Below are 16,496 nucleotides of genomic sequence, written 5' to 3' on the forward strand. Positions count from 1 at the left end.
GATGGGTGTGTATCAGTATGAGGATATTTCTGTAAATGCTTCTCTACAGTGGTGGTAGCATCATACATTATGATGAAGCTCCACCTCATGGCACCACATGACAGTGACACAGTTTCTTCCTGGCTTTATAATTAAAGTTGTGTATGTGTTACATGAGTTGTTGTATTGAGCACATTGTAAGTAAACAAAAGCCACATCAACTATACTAGAAATATTTTGTATGTGTTTAAATCTGCAACAAGCTACATCAATTATTGTACAAACACCATTTCCAAATAAACAGTTCGACTAATTTATTCATCTATTTTATTTAATTTAATTTTTTGTTTTAACCTGGTCAGAGTCATGACAGGTCTGGTTCCACCTGGAAACACAGTGTGCAGGGCAGGAATACCCTGGACATACCACCAATCAAAGGGCTTTGGCCATTGTCCCTTCGGACATAGCCAATCATGTATGTGTAGACAACCATCAAGCCATAATCATTGACTTCTTGTAAAAAGACGTTGCTTTGATGGCTGCATATGCCTCTCTAAAACCCAAATGTATGCCCCTGTACCTATACTTCTCCCATAAGCAAATCACCTTTGCTTTGGGCATTGCTGCATACCCATACCATGACAAATGTTGGCATCTTTTGCTGATAACAGTCTGGGTGGTATTTGACATTAAACTTAATTGACACTGAATTCTCTGTAATTCATGTTGTATTGTTGATTATGTATCTGTGTGTAACTGGTGCTTTTTAGGTTCCAGCCAGGTTGTTCTGGTTTTCTTACCTCTAGAACAGGCTGAATTTAATGTTAGTTCATTTTGTGTGATTTTTACTTTAGATTATAATGTTAAATATTAGTATTTTTAGGATGAGTGATGGTTCTTACAAATAAACACAACTGCAGTGTAATGAATACTAGAAAATGTTAAAGCAGCTTGACATCTTAAGATTTAGGAGGTAAAATGCTAGACAGATACTGTAGCTCCCTCTTCTGAGAAAAGCAGGTTCTGTACCAGTTACTGTTTACAGTTTGTTGGGTTTCCTGGCATGATGAGCTGCATGGAACATCAGTACAATGCAGAAACAATTACTGAAGGACAGAAGAATTTCAAGATGAGCTGATAAACAGACTGCAACAGCTTATGAACAATAGTTTCAAATTTCATTAAAAAGTATTAGTTATTAGTTTTTTTTAAGTAGCCTAGTCCACACTGACAAAGCTACATTTGAAAATGTTGTCTTAATGTTTTGACCACATTAAGGTTTTTAGTAATATCATTTTATTTTGCTATTTTTATTTATTTATTTAATCAGCAGAAGTGCTTGATTGAAGTGGCCCATATAACTTGAGCGGTGCGGTAAAACATCATCAAAGTGTGAATATGAGACGAATCTTCATTTGTGTGGAATAACCGTCAAATTCACTCTAAAAGCTCCACATGTATCTGTGTTTATTTATGGATTCTAAAACACTTAACGTGACAATGTATTAAAAGAACAAAATATAAACATTATATAATGGCACAGTTAGTGCAAAAGCTATTTTGTCACTTCTCATGTGAATGCGCCTTCACTGAATGGAATACAGTATTCCAAGATCAAGCATCTCCATGATTAAGAAGCATAAGGAAACAATAAAGGAGTAAAGGTGAAGGTTTTATTGTATTTTTTATAGATTTTTAACTGTTTTCAATTGTATTTCGGTGTTTTATATTATATTTGTGTTATTTTCAGTGTATAAGTGTCAAAAACAACCCCATTATTTTATATTGGCTTAAAATATATGCAGTTTTATGGGACAGTTGAACACATTAACAGGTTTTCTATACATCCTTATGGAAAGAAAAACCTTGAAACTCGACGCCAATCCCAGAACCAACTGATGTCGAGTTTCAAGGTAACACTGTATTTTCACTTATTATGTTTTGCTTAATACAAGACTTCAGTCTGTGGTCAGTGTAGACTGATCAACCTCTTCATGATGCAGCATGTATTTACAATAGGAGACATCTGAAAAATATTATATTAAGAATGTATGTACAGATGATAATTAAAAGCCATTGCAATCTGTAGTTGAGAAATGTTATTTTATAATGATTAACAATTATTTACCACAAAGTAGTAATCCACGACCCATCTTTGCTTGCAAAAACTTTGCTGACTTTGGTGGATATACCTCATAATGATATGCTTACCTGTTACCAGTTACTCTGCTTATAGTGGAATGCATTAATACAATGTCACTTAATTATTTTTGAAATTTTTCACAGTGATTTTGCTTTTGTTCCAACTTTATTATAGTGTTGCAGGCACTAAATTCAACATTTGATAATATTCATACAATTTAATCAACCAATGAGAGTCATTTCTTTGCACCTTTGTCATTTAAATAAAGGTTCATCACTAAATCACAGATTATTTTACAATTTTAATTTATCCTATCTTAATTTTAATATTAATTTTTAAATTTTAAACTTGGGACAGCATGGAAAATGCAAATACATTTACTTTGACTTTTATTTTGTTACAGACAGGATAACCTGAGATATTTCATGTTTTATCTGCTTAACTTCATATTATTTATTAATAAACATCCATGTCACAGAGAGTAGGTGCTATTTGTATTGTATTGTGTTTGTGTGTGTGTTTGTGTGGTTAACTGATAACAAGTAAAAAGAAAAAAACAAACTTTGATCTTCTGAACTTTGGGGAAACTTCAAACAAGTGAGTTTTTGTACAGCATCTCAATAGCTTTGTATCACTGGGCTGCTACTTGAAGCGCACAGTGATAGAGAGCAGAATCTGTCAGCTGTAGATTGTTGATGGTGAGTACAGTAGATGTATCATCTGTGTTTGACTGTAATCGAGAGTCAGTAGGTTTGTACACACCACTACGTGATTTGGCACCTTTATACAGTAAAAACTGTGGTGAGCTGTTAGGATTTTGTTTGTACCAGTAAAGCCAAATGTTGCTGCTGCTGGACTGATATGAACATTTTAGAGTAACAGTCTCTGTTTCTTTTCGGACAATGTTGGCATCTATTCGTCCAATTTCATCTGCAAAACCACCTGTTGGAAATGGGAACAGAAAACAATGTCAGCAAACTTAAAAAATCTAAACCTTAAATCAATAACTATTATTTATTAATAAATATTTACTATTACCTGATGCTACAGTGAGAATCAGTGTCATGTATCTTCCAATGTGCACTGAGTTGCGTAGTTGAGCCATTTCTGAACACAGCTTTGTGAGCACTCTGGATTAAACTCGGCACATAAGTCTCTAGGAAGCACACACAGGAAGTGCAGGTACAGCATAACTACACACATCATCTTTTTACAGTATCTATGGTTCACCAAGTCACGGCTGTGTTGTGAGAGCATATTTAAAATATTCTCATTTCATTCATTTTTATCAAACTGTTGGTCAGGGTGGTGGCAGGTCCAATTTCACCGGGAAACACTGGACGCAAGGCAGAAATATCTATGTAAGACACCCAGCTGGCCAATAGCAGATTTGAACCCAGATCCCAGCAGATGGACTGTAGTCCACCTGTTTCTCTACATACTTTTTTAACCTGCTTTCAACCTGTTCTTCAATGGTCAGGACCCCCACAGAGCAGGTATTATTTAGGTGGTTGATCATTATCAGCACTGCAGTGACAATGACATGGTGATGGTGTGTTAGTGTGTGTTGTGCTGTATGAGTGGATCAGACAAAGCAGTGCTGTCCACTCTATTAGACACTCCTTCCTAGTTGGTCCACCTTGTACATGTAAAGTCAGAGACGATCGCTCATCTATTGCTGCTGTTTGAGGTCATCTTCTAGACCTTCATTAGTGGTCACAAGACGCTGCCCACATGGCTCTGTTGGCTGGATATATTTTTGGTTGGTGGACTATTCTCAGTCCAGCAGTGACAGTGAGGTGTTTAAAAACTGCAGCAACGCTGCTGTGTCTGATCCACTCATACCACACCAGCACAACACACACTAACACACCACCACCATGTCAGCATCACTGTAGTGCTGAGAATGATCCACCACCTAAATAATATCTGCTCTGTAGTGGTCTTGTGGGGGTCCTGACTACTGAAGAACAGCATGAAAGGGGGCTAACAAAGCATGTAGAGAAACAGATGGACTACAGTCAGTAATTGTATGGTAAGTGGAGCTGATAAAATGGACAGTGAGTGTAGAAACAAGGAGGTGGTTTTAATGTTATGACTGATCAATGTATAGTGAATTTAAGCAAGTTTAATGAGTTAATTTAAAATGAACTAGTGATTAAAATGAAAAACATGGCTAATAAAGCATACAAAATGTCAAAACAACTCTAATTCGTCAAGTCATGGACTCCACAAGAAATCTGAAGATGTTCTGTGATATCTGGTACCAGAACACCGCTTGCAGGTCCTTTAACTTCTTTACGTTACCATGTGGATTGTCCAACAGTGCATCATGGTGCCATCTCTTCCATGGCAACAATGCACATCTGCCCAGTCATCTACATAATTATAGAGAAAGCAGGATTGTTGGACCAGTCGTCCCTTTTCCTTTGCTGTTGTTCAGTTTTAATGCCTGCATGTCTATTGTAGGTGATTTTGACAGTGGTTAGCATGAGCACCTTGCCTGACCATGCAGACCTTAAAAAATGGTTTGATGCACTGTATGACAGATCCTTCACAATGCTGAGGGCTTTGTGGATGCAGTGTATGTTGTAAATGTCAGTAAGAGATAGAGGACAGACTGTGATAATCTTTTTAGCTGTCCCTACTATTCTCTGGAGAGTCTTGCATTTGATTATTGTGCAATTCCTAAACCAGACAGTGATGCAGCTGCTCAGGATTTTCTGTGTTCTGCAGAATGTATTTCGGATGGAAGGTTGCAGATGAGCTTTAATCAGGCTTTCTAAAAATAGACTTTAAAATATTAAATAAAGCTGGGAAAAGCATGAAAAAATGTATTGACATTGTTATTATACATAACCCATCACTGACCAACTACTATTTGGATGGTAGAGCATTCTGAACACACCTGTGGCCTATCCTGGTAGTGACATGTTAATGTGTGTTGCAACGGCATGAATGTTTCTGGCAAAACAGCATTACTGAGATGTTGTAGTGTGCACTTACCCGCACTTTTATTAGCCATATCTACCTTGCAGCTCCACCTTGCTGTTAGAGACTATAGCACATCCATTGTTTACTGGATATTTTGGTTTGGTGCACTGCATCTTAATTCAAATTTAATTTTTTTAATTAACTACATAATTACACATCATTAGTTAATGTATCTATGCATCATGAACTTTGTCTACATTCAGCATGGCATATGTATTTATTAATAAATAATTCATTAAGTATGAGTAACTTACGGATCAGTGAAATGTCTGCTAATAAGTTAACATATCTTTCAAAGTCCATCTACTAAAATGCACAACTTCCGCATGTTTCCTGCTACATAAAACATGAGATAAGAAGAAACAAACTGAGCAAACTAGCATGACAGACTGTAAATGTTTTTACTTTATTGTATTTAGAACATATAAAATTATACTAAAACATCTCTACACATTAATAAAGACTGCTTTGTGCAAACAGTTACAGCCACAAAAAAAACTTGCAGCTTTAAGTAAGAAACTAATAGCTAAACCTTCCGTACTTTTTCAAAGATAACCAAGGCTATTTTTTGTACAAAGAAAATTATATATATATATATATATATATATATATATATATATATATATATATATATATATATATATATATACAGTATATATATATATATATATATATATATATATATATATATATATATATATATAAAACTACACCATAACAATTGTCCAAAATATAAAAATAATGGCTATTTTTGGAAATGCTTATTCCTATGTTCCCAACAGCTGCAGCTACAACCATACAACAAAAAGGATTGTACACATTATATTTTAATAAAACAAAAACATATCAAAAACAAAAAAGTTTTTGCAGTTTTATATTAAATTTGTAACTATGAACCACCAAGTTAAAAGATTTTTGGACAGTACACTCACCTTTTGTTAATGTCAGGGAGATCACCTTTTTCTTTCAATGCACATATCTTGGTTGGATTTGGCTCACAAGGACACTGATCCTCACAAAGCTTAGTTTTTTAAATTAACCCTCAGGGCAAGGAACATTTCAGGACTGACTGTGGCCAATTCCACTATAGCAGCCTGATTACCAAATGTGTTTCTATCCACATTTATCCTGTTTTCCACATTTATGCCTCTGCCTTTGTCAAGCCCTTTTTCACCAGCTCCAAGACTTTGTTGTATCTCTTGATGGAATCTTCTAGTGTCCTTACTAAAAGAACAAATGTGCATTCCAAATTTCTGAAAAATCTTACCCAGTGGGGTCAGATATAGTGAGACAAGGACAGGACCAGAACAGAGCCTTGAGGTAAACCACAGTTAATGGGAGCTGGAGTGGAAGTCCATTTATCTACTTGAGCTGCGAAAGAGTGGTCTTTCAGGTAGGAGGAAAATCAACCTAGAGCTTTTCTCTGAATCCCAGAGATGGAGTAAAGATGCTTTAAAAGAATATTATGATCAATAGTGTCAAATGCTGCAGTTAAATCCAGCATAACTAGAATGACACAATGACTAGAATCAAGAGAAAGTAATAAGTCATTAGTGAGTTGGAGTAGAGCTGACTCTGTACTGTGATGAGCCCTGAAACCAGCTGGAGATAAACAACCTTCTCTAAAACTTAAAAAAAAAAAAAAAAAACGGCACTTTGGAAATTGGTCTATAATTAGAGAAGGAGGTGGGATCTAGGTTTGATTTTTTGATGAGTGGGTGAACCACAGAGTGTTTAAAACACAATCATTAAGCCTACCGTTAACGATGGACAAAACACAATGGCAGACACCGTCCCAAACACTTAAGTAAACGTGAAGGAATAACGTCCAATATGAAATTATTAGGCTTCATATGAGTTACAATATCAGTTAAAAAAGGACAAAGTCACAAAGTCAAACTGGGTCAGAAAAGCAGAGCAGACCGTGAGCTCAGAGGGTTCATCATCTAATATAGGGATGGCTGATCTTATCGACATTTTGTTGATAAAAAAGGTGGAGAAATTCCTCACATAGATAAGAAGCTCACTTGAGCTTTATAGTTATTTGACATCATAGCCTGAGGACTGAGAAAGCAAATGATATATAAAACATGCTTATAGCTATTTTTGATTGTGTATCACATGTAATGTAGGTGTTTGGTTTTTAAACAGTATAGTATGATTTGCTGTCACTGTGGGCTGCAGAGCACAGTAGTAGAGAGCAGAATCTGATACTGCAGCAGAGACGATCTTCAGATCCACTCGATTTTTATCTTCATTTATCTTTGCAGAAAACTTAGAACCTGCAGCTTCTTTTTGATAGTCAGCAACCAGAATAATGAACTCTGGTCTGAATGTGGAGAACTGACGATACCACAGCAGCTCATCTCTTCCAGATCCACTGTAATTACAGGATAAAGTAACAGAGTTTCCCTCCAAGACATTTTCAGTGGTAGAAACTGGTGTAATAGTCTGTGCAGAGGTATAAACTTAAAAAAAAAAAAGAAAAATAAATGTTAATTTAATTAAAAACAAATAAAAAACATTAGATTATTAAAAATACATTAGATATAATATTATTTCTCACCTAAAATGACTGAAAGAAGGCAAACAAAACCAAACAATGCCATGACTGAACTGCAGACTAGTGCAGCTTAAAGCCTGTTATCATTCTTATGCATGTTTGAATCACTTCCTTTCTTCAGCTTCTCTTTCCAACAGTGCAGCTGTTAAAGTGTTTAGTAAAATGTAGATGGAGTCTGCCATCATGTGTTTACTTTCCTTCCTACATCTGTGTGCAGAAAAAAACAATTTTCAGCTGTTCTACAACTGATCAGTTCGGTTATTGTAATATTCAGGTAAATTTAATAGACGTTAAATCTGAGATAATGTTACAACACAACAAAGCATTAAATACAAAACAATCAAAACAAAAAAATCAGCTTCTGTCAAAAGCTTTAAGAAATTCCTACTAGTAACTGATTTTTCTGGTCATTTTTAGCATCCCATATTTATTAGGATTAGAAAAAAATGTGTCCATGCCTGATTTTCTCTCAGAAATCACTCATTCTTGGGTGATTTTCCCCAGCGTCTATTAGCAAACGTGCAAGTTTGGGGTTGCCAAATGTTTGTAAATAAGTTAAAGCTAGACGCATATCCTCGACAGAAATGTAAAACAGATTTATGGACAGGGTGTTGTGTAACGATTTACTAACGAGTCATTAAAAACGTTTATCCTTTCACTAAAGAATGTTGACTTAACAAAATGTCTTTTCAAAATGTATCACAGTGTGCAATTAGAAATCAAAGGTGGCATTAAACTGGTAAACATGTAAAGCCTGTCTAATTACATGGGGTTACAAAGGTACTTTATGAAAACAGCACAAAGCTTTGTTTAGTCCTGACAGTTGACTAATTAAAAGAAGTTTTTACTATTTGGAGCCTTTGAATATTTTCATGTTTTAACTCTTTAAAAAGAGGTTATAACCAGTCTATGTACTGATACTGGAGGTTTTGATAGTTTTGTAATGCAAGTACCGACCACACTTACCAGCTCAACCAGACAACATAGTTTTGAAGGTCAGTCACGCAGATCAAAGTAACACAAAATCTCTTGTTCCTGCTGGCTCGTTGGTCTAGGGGTATGATTCTCGCTTAGGGGGCGAGAGGTCCTGGGTTCAAATCCCGGACGAGCCCTCATTTAGTGGAATGCTTCGTTGAACTATACAAAAAACTTATGAAGTGTCCCGTTAAAATCTAATGATTAAACAAAAATGACACATGCTGATACACTGGTAGAAGTTGGTGAATGTGAATGTAAATATCTTTCATAACAATTCTTCCAGTCAGCTTCAAGTTTTTATTTTCTTCTACAGATTTTAGAATCTTTGGGTTTACAAAATCCAAACAACAAGGAGCATGAAGTCAACACGACACGATAAAATATCATGGTAATGTAAATGTTGCAAAATCTCTTGTATAACTAACCGATTAAAGACAGCGTCACAACGTTTGTATTGTACAGTTTGGGTGGATAAACATGATACATAACGTAAACAGTGTGAAGCATAAAGTCAGTGGGACTGCACACAGCTCCTGTCAAATGCTGCCAAGTCTTTTAATTTGACAAAGCGAGTCTTTAATGACACCTCATGCTTAAACTGTTAAAAATGCTTTAATTTAGCTCTGCATTGAATTTTGTTTTGTCATGAATACACTTCCCAGTGCAACCAGTTAACATGCCTTAAATACAAAGAGGAGGATTTTAAATTGGACCCTATATATGATGGGGAGCCAATGTAAGGAGGCCATGACAGGTGTGATGTGTTCACGTTTTTTCGCACCACAAAGCAATCTAGCGGCGGCATTTTGGACAAGCTGAAGCCGGGTCAAAGAAGACTGACAGACACCCATGTAAAGTGAATTACAGTAATCAAGGCGTGACGTAATGAAGGCATGAATGACTGTCTCAAGATCTTTAAGTGATAAAACAGATTTCAGTTTGGCAATGCGTCTTAATTGGTAATAGCTACTTTTTACAACTGAATTAATTTGTCGGAATTTAAGTTTGAGAGTTGGAGCAAAAATAAAGTAAAGTAATAAAGTAAAGTAATAAAGTAATAAATCATTAGTCAGTTTGAGTAGAGTACTGTGTACTGTGATGAGCCCTGAAACCTGACTGAAACTTGTCCAAAATATTGTTTTCAGCTAAGTGTGGTAACATTTGGAGACAACCAGACAATATAGTTTTTAAAGTCAGTCACGCACATCAAAGTAACACAAAGACTCTTGTTGCTGCTGGCTCGTTGGTCTAGGGGTATGATTCTTGCTTTGGGTGTGAGTGGTTTTAGGTTCAAATCCTGGATGAGCCCTCATTAAGTTCAATGCTTTGTTGAACTATACAAAAAACTTATCAAGTGTCCCATTAAAATCTAATGATCAAACAAAAATAACACATGCTGATACACTGGTAGAAGTTGGTGAGCTTATGTGGAGGTAAATACCTTTCATAACAATTCTTCCAGTCAGCTTCAAGTTTTTTTTTCTTCTACAGATTTTAGAATCTTTGGGCAAATTCAAAGCATTGAAAATGTTTACAAAATCCAAACAGCAAGGAGCATGAAGTCAACACGACAAGATAAAATATCATGGTAATGTAAATGCTGCAAAATCTCTTGTATAACTAACTGATTAAATGTAGCAGATGTGTAAAAAGATAAGGTTTTGTTTTTCATGTTTCACTTAAAATCCTTGTTTAATTCATTATTTATTGCTATAGTGAATAAGCCTTATTTTATGTACATTTTGTTTGGTAATTTCATAAAGTGTTTTGTATTTGAGCCGATTTATGTAAAGAACTTTTATTTTGAATTTTACGCCTGTTGTGGCGAGTTATACTGGTGTTGAGCGATTCACTGTCCTCAGTTTGCGCTGGAAGCGCTAGAGGAAGGTATGTGTTTATAGTGCTCTGTATAAAAAAGTTTGTTAAAGTTGTTTAAAGTGTGTTTTTCATGTATTAATCGCTTGGTTATTATGTTTAATGTAATTTCTGAGTAAGATGGCCTATATGTTACATGTATTTCGTATATGAGAGATTTATTGTATGCAGCAGTAATTTTCCATCAGTGAATGAATTGCCGCCAGTTGGGCTGTAATGGCGCCTTTTCTTTTTTTCCTCACACAGTGTGTTGTTCATGTGAGGGAATTCATTGTATGCTGGTAATTCGATACTCTCATTTTATATACAGGTATGGACATTTATAATACTTTTGCACTGTTCACTCTAAAGACTTTAATCGTTTTATGAAGTTTATTGTTGTTTTTATGGTAAATATGTGATTTATAGTGCAATGTAATTATTATATCTTATTATACAGGGTGGGCCATTTATATGGATACACCTAAATAAAATGGGAATGGTTGGTGATATTAACTTCCTGTTTGTGGCACATTAGTATATGGGAGGGGGAAAACTTTTCAAGATGGGTGGTGACCATGGCGGCCATTTTGAAGTCGGCCATTTTGGATCCAACTTTGCAACGAGGTGAACCCCGTGGGTAATGTCGGTCGATTGGTCTGAGACCCGGAATAAGTTGAGGACTCCGATATGCTTCCTTTTCTGCCTTATTTATTTACACATATATACACACAACGCTATTTACAAATAAACAATTACGCGCACACTGGACGAAACAAAACGAAAAGTTCACAAACATCCACTAACACTCTGATCATGTTTTAACTCACAACTCATTTGACTACAAAGTCATACACCCAGTTGTGGTCTCCCCCTACCACGGTAGATTGCCCTCAATATTATCTACCTGTGTGGGCTTTTATTGTGGTAGCCCCTCCCCCTCGGCTGAGCCGATATATTTAAAGGGTAGCTAGGTAACAATATGCACCCATTACACAGCTAAACACTAGTAAATACATCAATATTTATACTTATATTAAATCACACAGATGGCCATGGCACTTACCCCTACATACAATTATTTACATTAATTTCAGTGCACCTTTACTCTCCCTTCCTGGTTTTTCTCCCCCTCTCCTTAACAGAGGATAGTACTACCCAGGTAGGTTAAACATCAATATGTCATCGTGATGGGTAAGTTACCCTTACTTCATCACACACCCCCCCCTTTACTCTCGACGCACTCCCAGTGTCGAGACAGGAAGTCAGCCGTGATATTTTCAGACCCTTTTCTATAATTGACCTTGAACCTGTAAGGCTGCAATGAGAGGTACCATCTTGCGATTTTGGCATTTGAGTCCTTCATCCTCCCAATCCATTGCAGTGCTCTGTGGTCTGATTCTAAGACAAAGTCATTTCCCAATAAATAGTACTTTAAAGAGTCCATGGCCCACTTAATAGCCAGGGCCTCCTTTTCAATCGTGGAGTACCTAGTCTCCCTTGGAAAAAGTTTTCTGCTTATGTACAGGACAGGTTTACGATCCTCACCTTTGCCCTGAAGCAGAACTGCACCAAGTCCAGTCCCTGACGCATCCGTCTGGACGACAAAAGGTTGATCAAAGTTCGGGCTTACTAAAACCGGTTCTTTGCACAAAGCTTCTTTAAGGTCTTTGAAAGCAGTTTCACAGCCCTCTGTCCATTTAATCCGTTGAGGCATGTCCTTCTTAGTCAATTCAGTTAGTGGCGCTGCTCTCGTGGAAAAGTTGGGTATAAATCTCCTATACCAACCCACAAGACCCAAAAACGAGCGCACCCTCCTCTTTGTTGTAGGTTGGGGTGTTGCTCTCACAGCCTTTACTTTGTCCACTTGTGGTCTTATACAACCACCGCCAAGCACATAGCCCAAGTAGGAAACTTTCTTCTGAGCTAGATGGCACTTACTTGGATTAGCCGTTAGCCCAGCCTCGCTAATTTTCTTAAAGACAATGTCCAGATGTCTCAGATGTTCCTCCCATGAAGAACTGTAGATCACGACATCGTCTATGTAAGCTGCTGTAAAATCTTCTGTCCCTCTGAGGACTTCGTCCATCAGCCTTTGAAAGGTTGCAGCCGCTCCATGCAGACCGAATGGCATGGATTTGAAATGGTATAGGCCAGTGGCCGTTCTAAACGCTGTTAGCTTCCTAGCGCTCTGGCTAAGTGGCACCTGCCAGTATCCTTTACACAAGTCCATTGTTGAAAGTATATTTGCTTTGCCTAACCGTTCGATGAGCTCATCAGCTCTGGGCATCGGGTACGGGTCAAAAGCAGAAACTGCATTTAGTTTTGAAAAGTCTACACAAAAGCGAAGACTTCCATCTTTTTTGGGGACCAGAACGACAGGACTGCACCACTCGCTGTTCGATGGTTCTATGACCCCCATGCGCAACATCGCCTCCACTTCCTTTTTCAGCTGTGAGACGAGTCTGGCTGGCACCCTGCAGGTTGTTTGACGAATAGGCTCGTCCTTAGTGAGCCTGATGTTGTGTTGTAGGGTGTTGGTCCGTCCCGGTGTCTCTGAGAAGAGTTTAGGTGGCATGAAGCGCTGTAGCTCCTCCCTCTGCCGCTTACTCAGATGACGCAGATCCACTGATGTCGTATCATGTGCCTCTGAAGGGAAATACTGCTCCTTTTCTTCCTCCTCATCCTCTACAGCTCTGATCCACAGCTGTTCTGCACTGCTGGCCGTTGTCTCGTTCCACAGCCTCAGCATATTGATGTGGAAACTCTGGAGCTGCTTTTTCCTGTTAGGCATGCACAGTTCATAGGTGGTGTCTCCAACCTGCCGTTGTACCACATACGGGCCCTGCCATTTGGCTAACAGGCCAGTGTCGCTGGTGGGCAGTAGGACCAATACCTTTTGTCCCGGTTTAAGCACTCTTTTCCTTGCCGACTTGTCATACCAGCATTTCTGTGCTTCTTGTGCTTTTTCCATATTTTCATGAACAGTCTCAGTGAGCTTACTCAGTCGGTCTCTCATTTTAAGCACGTATGTTAAAATGTTCAGTTTTTCCACTCGGTTTTCTCCCTCCCAGGCCTCTTTTAGGACATCTCGCGGTCCTCTCGCTTGTCGTCCATACAACAGTTCAAAGGGCGAGAAGCCTGTTGATGCTTGGGGTACTTCCCGATATGCCAACAAGACATATGGGAGCCATGTGTCCCAGTCTGAGCCGCAGTCGTTAACCACTTTCTTTAAAGTGTGTTTCAGAGTCTTGTTGAACCGTTCAGTCAAGCCGTCAGTCTGAGGGTGATATGGTGTAGTATGGATCCCTTTTATGCCTAATAACTTATATACTTCTTTAATCTGCTTTGAAGTAAAGTTTGTACCTAAGTCAGTTAATATTTCCCTAGGGATTCCGACTCTGGAAATAAGTTGAATTAGGGCGTTAACAATCTGACGTGTTTTAATCTTTTTAAGAGGAAAAGCCTCTGGATATTTAGTTGCATAATCACATATGACTAATATGTAACGATTACCATGTTTGCTCCTGGGTAGGGGACCTACAACATCCATGGCTATTCGGGAAAATGGCACATCTATGATAGGCATGTTCACCAAAGGTACCCTGTCTGACCGTTTCTGAGGTATTGTTAACTGGCACTCAGGGCAGTTTTTACAGAAATTTATGACATCGGCATACTGTCCTGGCCAATAAAACCTTTCCGCTATACGACTGAACGTTTTAGCTTGACCGAAGTGACCTGCCCAAAGATCAGAATGACCCATTTTAAGAACTTCCTCCCTGAGAGTTACAGGGAGTACAAGCTGTTCTCCATGAGTAGAGACCCTGTAAAGTTTATTATTTTTAATTGCTAGATGACAACCTCCATCTGTTATGTTCTCTTTTTGTCTTGCCTTATTAAAGAGTGGTTTTAAGGTTTCATCTGTCTCCTGTAGCTGCTCAATGTTGGATGGAAAGCTACTATTTTCTATTTCAGGTGACTGAAGTTTTTCTTTTATTTTAGTCCCTTTTACTTTATCCTTCCTTCTTTCTATTTTAGACTTTTTCTGTTTGCATTCAGCAAAAGGTAACTCCTTCAGTAGTTCAGTTTCCTTAGCTGCCATTTTAGTTTGTTGTCTGGTCATAACCATAATTTCAGCATTATTCATTTGCTCTTTATTTAAAAGATCTACCAGTATTGGTATGTCTCTACCTAATATTATGGGGTAGGGAGCGTTTTGAACTACACCTACGTTAACTAGGTAAGCTTGCCCTTTAATTGTGATGTTTATTACTGTAGTTGGGTAAATCTGTTCATCTCCATGAATGCATTTAACCCTGAGTTTGCCCGTAAAGTGGTATTGTGAGTTTTCTATACAAGCTTGTGTAACCATAGTTTGACTAGCCCCTGTATCAATCAGTGCTTTGTATGATTTGCCGTTTATCTTAACAGATATTATTGTTTCTGTATTACTTTCTTGTGCGATGAAAGCGTTTTCTTTTCTGGGAATGTAACAGAGTTGGTTATTACTAGCAGGTGGGTATTGGCATTCACTAGCTCTGTGACCTATTTGGTTGCAGCTAAAACATTTAATTTTAGGTCGTTCTACTGTGTTTTTAACGTTACTTTTACGCCACTGTGTTTTTGGGGTGAACCTAGGCTGATCGTACACCACACCATATTCGCGTTTCTCAGACTTACCGGATTGCCTGCTGTAGTCTGGTTTAGCGAGCCGGAACTCTCCCTCTGCTTGTCTGGCCGCGACGAAGGCCTCTGCCATCTCGATCGCATGCTGGGCAGAAGTTGGGCTTCGCTCCATTATCCAACTTTTCAGCTCTGGGTGGATGACACTTAAAAACTGTTCTAGGACGATAGTATGTCCAATCTCCTCTTTTGTTTTATCATTGGGTCGTATCCATCTTTCATAGAGTCCCATGAGCCTCGTATACAGTTCTTTTGGCGTTTCGTTTTTTAAAACCATGTCCTTACGGAAACGCTGTCTGTATGTCTCAGGATTAATTTCAAACTTTCTGAGAATAGCTTCTTTTACTTTATCAAAGTCACTTACTTCGTTAGCGTCCATGGCAACGTACGCGACTCGTGCTTTCCCGTCCAGTAACGGGACCAAATGGAAAGCCCAGTCCGTTTTTGGCCATCTGGCTGCCATTGCCAGTCGCTCAAACATTACAAAGTAATTCTCTGGATCATCTGAGTCTTTGAGTTGTGGGAGTCTTGGCCACGCCATCGGTGCAATCGGAGCCATCGTAGCCGTTACTCCCACAGTCTCTAGTGCAACTCCGGTCTGCTGCACCGGCTTGTAAATTTTCGTGCGCGTCTCTGTTGTTGATGATGCTGCTGCTGCTGTTGTAGAAGGGTAATCTTCTGTATCTTGCTGCGCTGCCGTTTGCCCTCGGCGAACTTCATCCTGCAGCAAGCCGAACTGATGCTGTAGCGCCCGCCACCTTTGATCTTGTCGCGACGCTTCTTTTCGCTGTTCTTCATCTTTTCGCTGCTGCCGTTCAATGAAGGTCTGGAACATTAGCCGTAGGCTGGTAACCTCGGTTACACTTTCCGTCGGACCTTGCGCTGAGGTTGTTTCGCAGACTTCAGCATCTTCTTCGCCGTGGTTTACTTGTGTAGCCTGGGCGGTTGGAAGTCTCTTTGGAGCCATCGCCAACGTGAGGTAGCCTTCGGAACTGCACCCTCACCGTCGCTTTATGCTCCGGCTCACCTGAAGCCAGTTGTCCTCCTCCGCGTTCTCCCCGAGACTCGTTGCGACACCGCTGCCACCATTTGCAACGAGGTGAACCCCGTGGGTAATGTCGGTCGATTGGTCTGAGACCCGGAATAAGTTGAGGACTCCGATATGCTTCCTTTTCTGCCTTATTTATTTACACATATATACACACGACGCTATTTACAAATAAACAATTACGCGCACACTGGACGAAACAAAACGAAAAGTTCACAAACATCCACTAACACTCTGATCATGTTTTAACT

At 38.6% G+C, this 16,496-nt stretch overlaps 1 non-coding gene across 1 annotated transcript; it reads left to right on the plus strand.

Moving 5' to 3' along the window:
• The first annotated feature begins 8,719 nt into the window (after nucleotides 1-8,719).
• trnap-agg (transfer RNA proline (anticodon AGG)) lies at nucleotides 8,720-8,791 on the plus strand. The gene has a single exon. It is a non-coding gene; the product is annotated as a tRNA-Pro (tRNA).
• Nucleotides 8,792-16,496: the final 7,705 nt, after the last annotated feature.

This window comes from Trichomycterus rosablanca, chromosome 4 (assembly GCF_030014385.1).
Source record: "Trichomycterus rosablanca isolate fTriRos1 chromosome 4, fTriRos1.hap1, whole genome shotgun sequence".
NCBI classification, from domain to species: domain Eukaryota; kingdom Metazoa; phylum Chordata; class Actinopteri; order Siluriformes; family Trichomycteridae; genus Trichomycterus; species Trichomycterus rosablanca.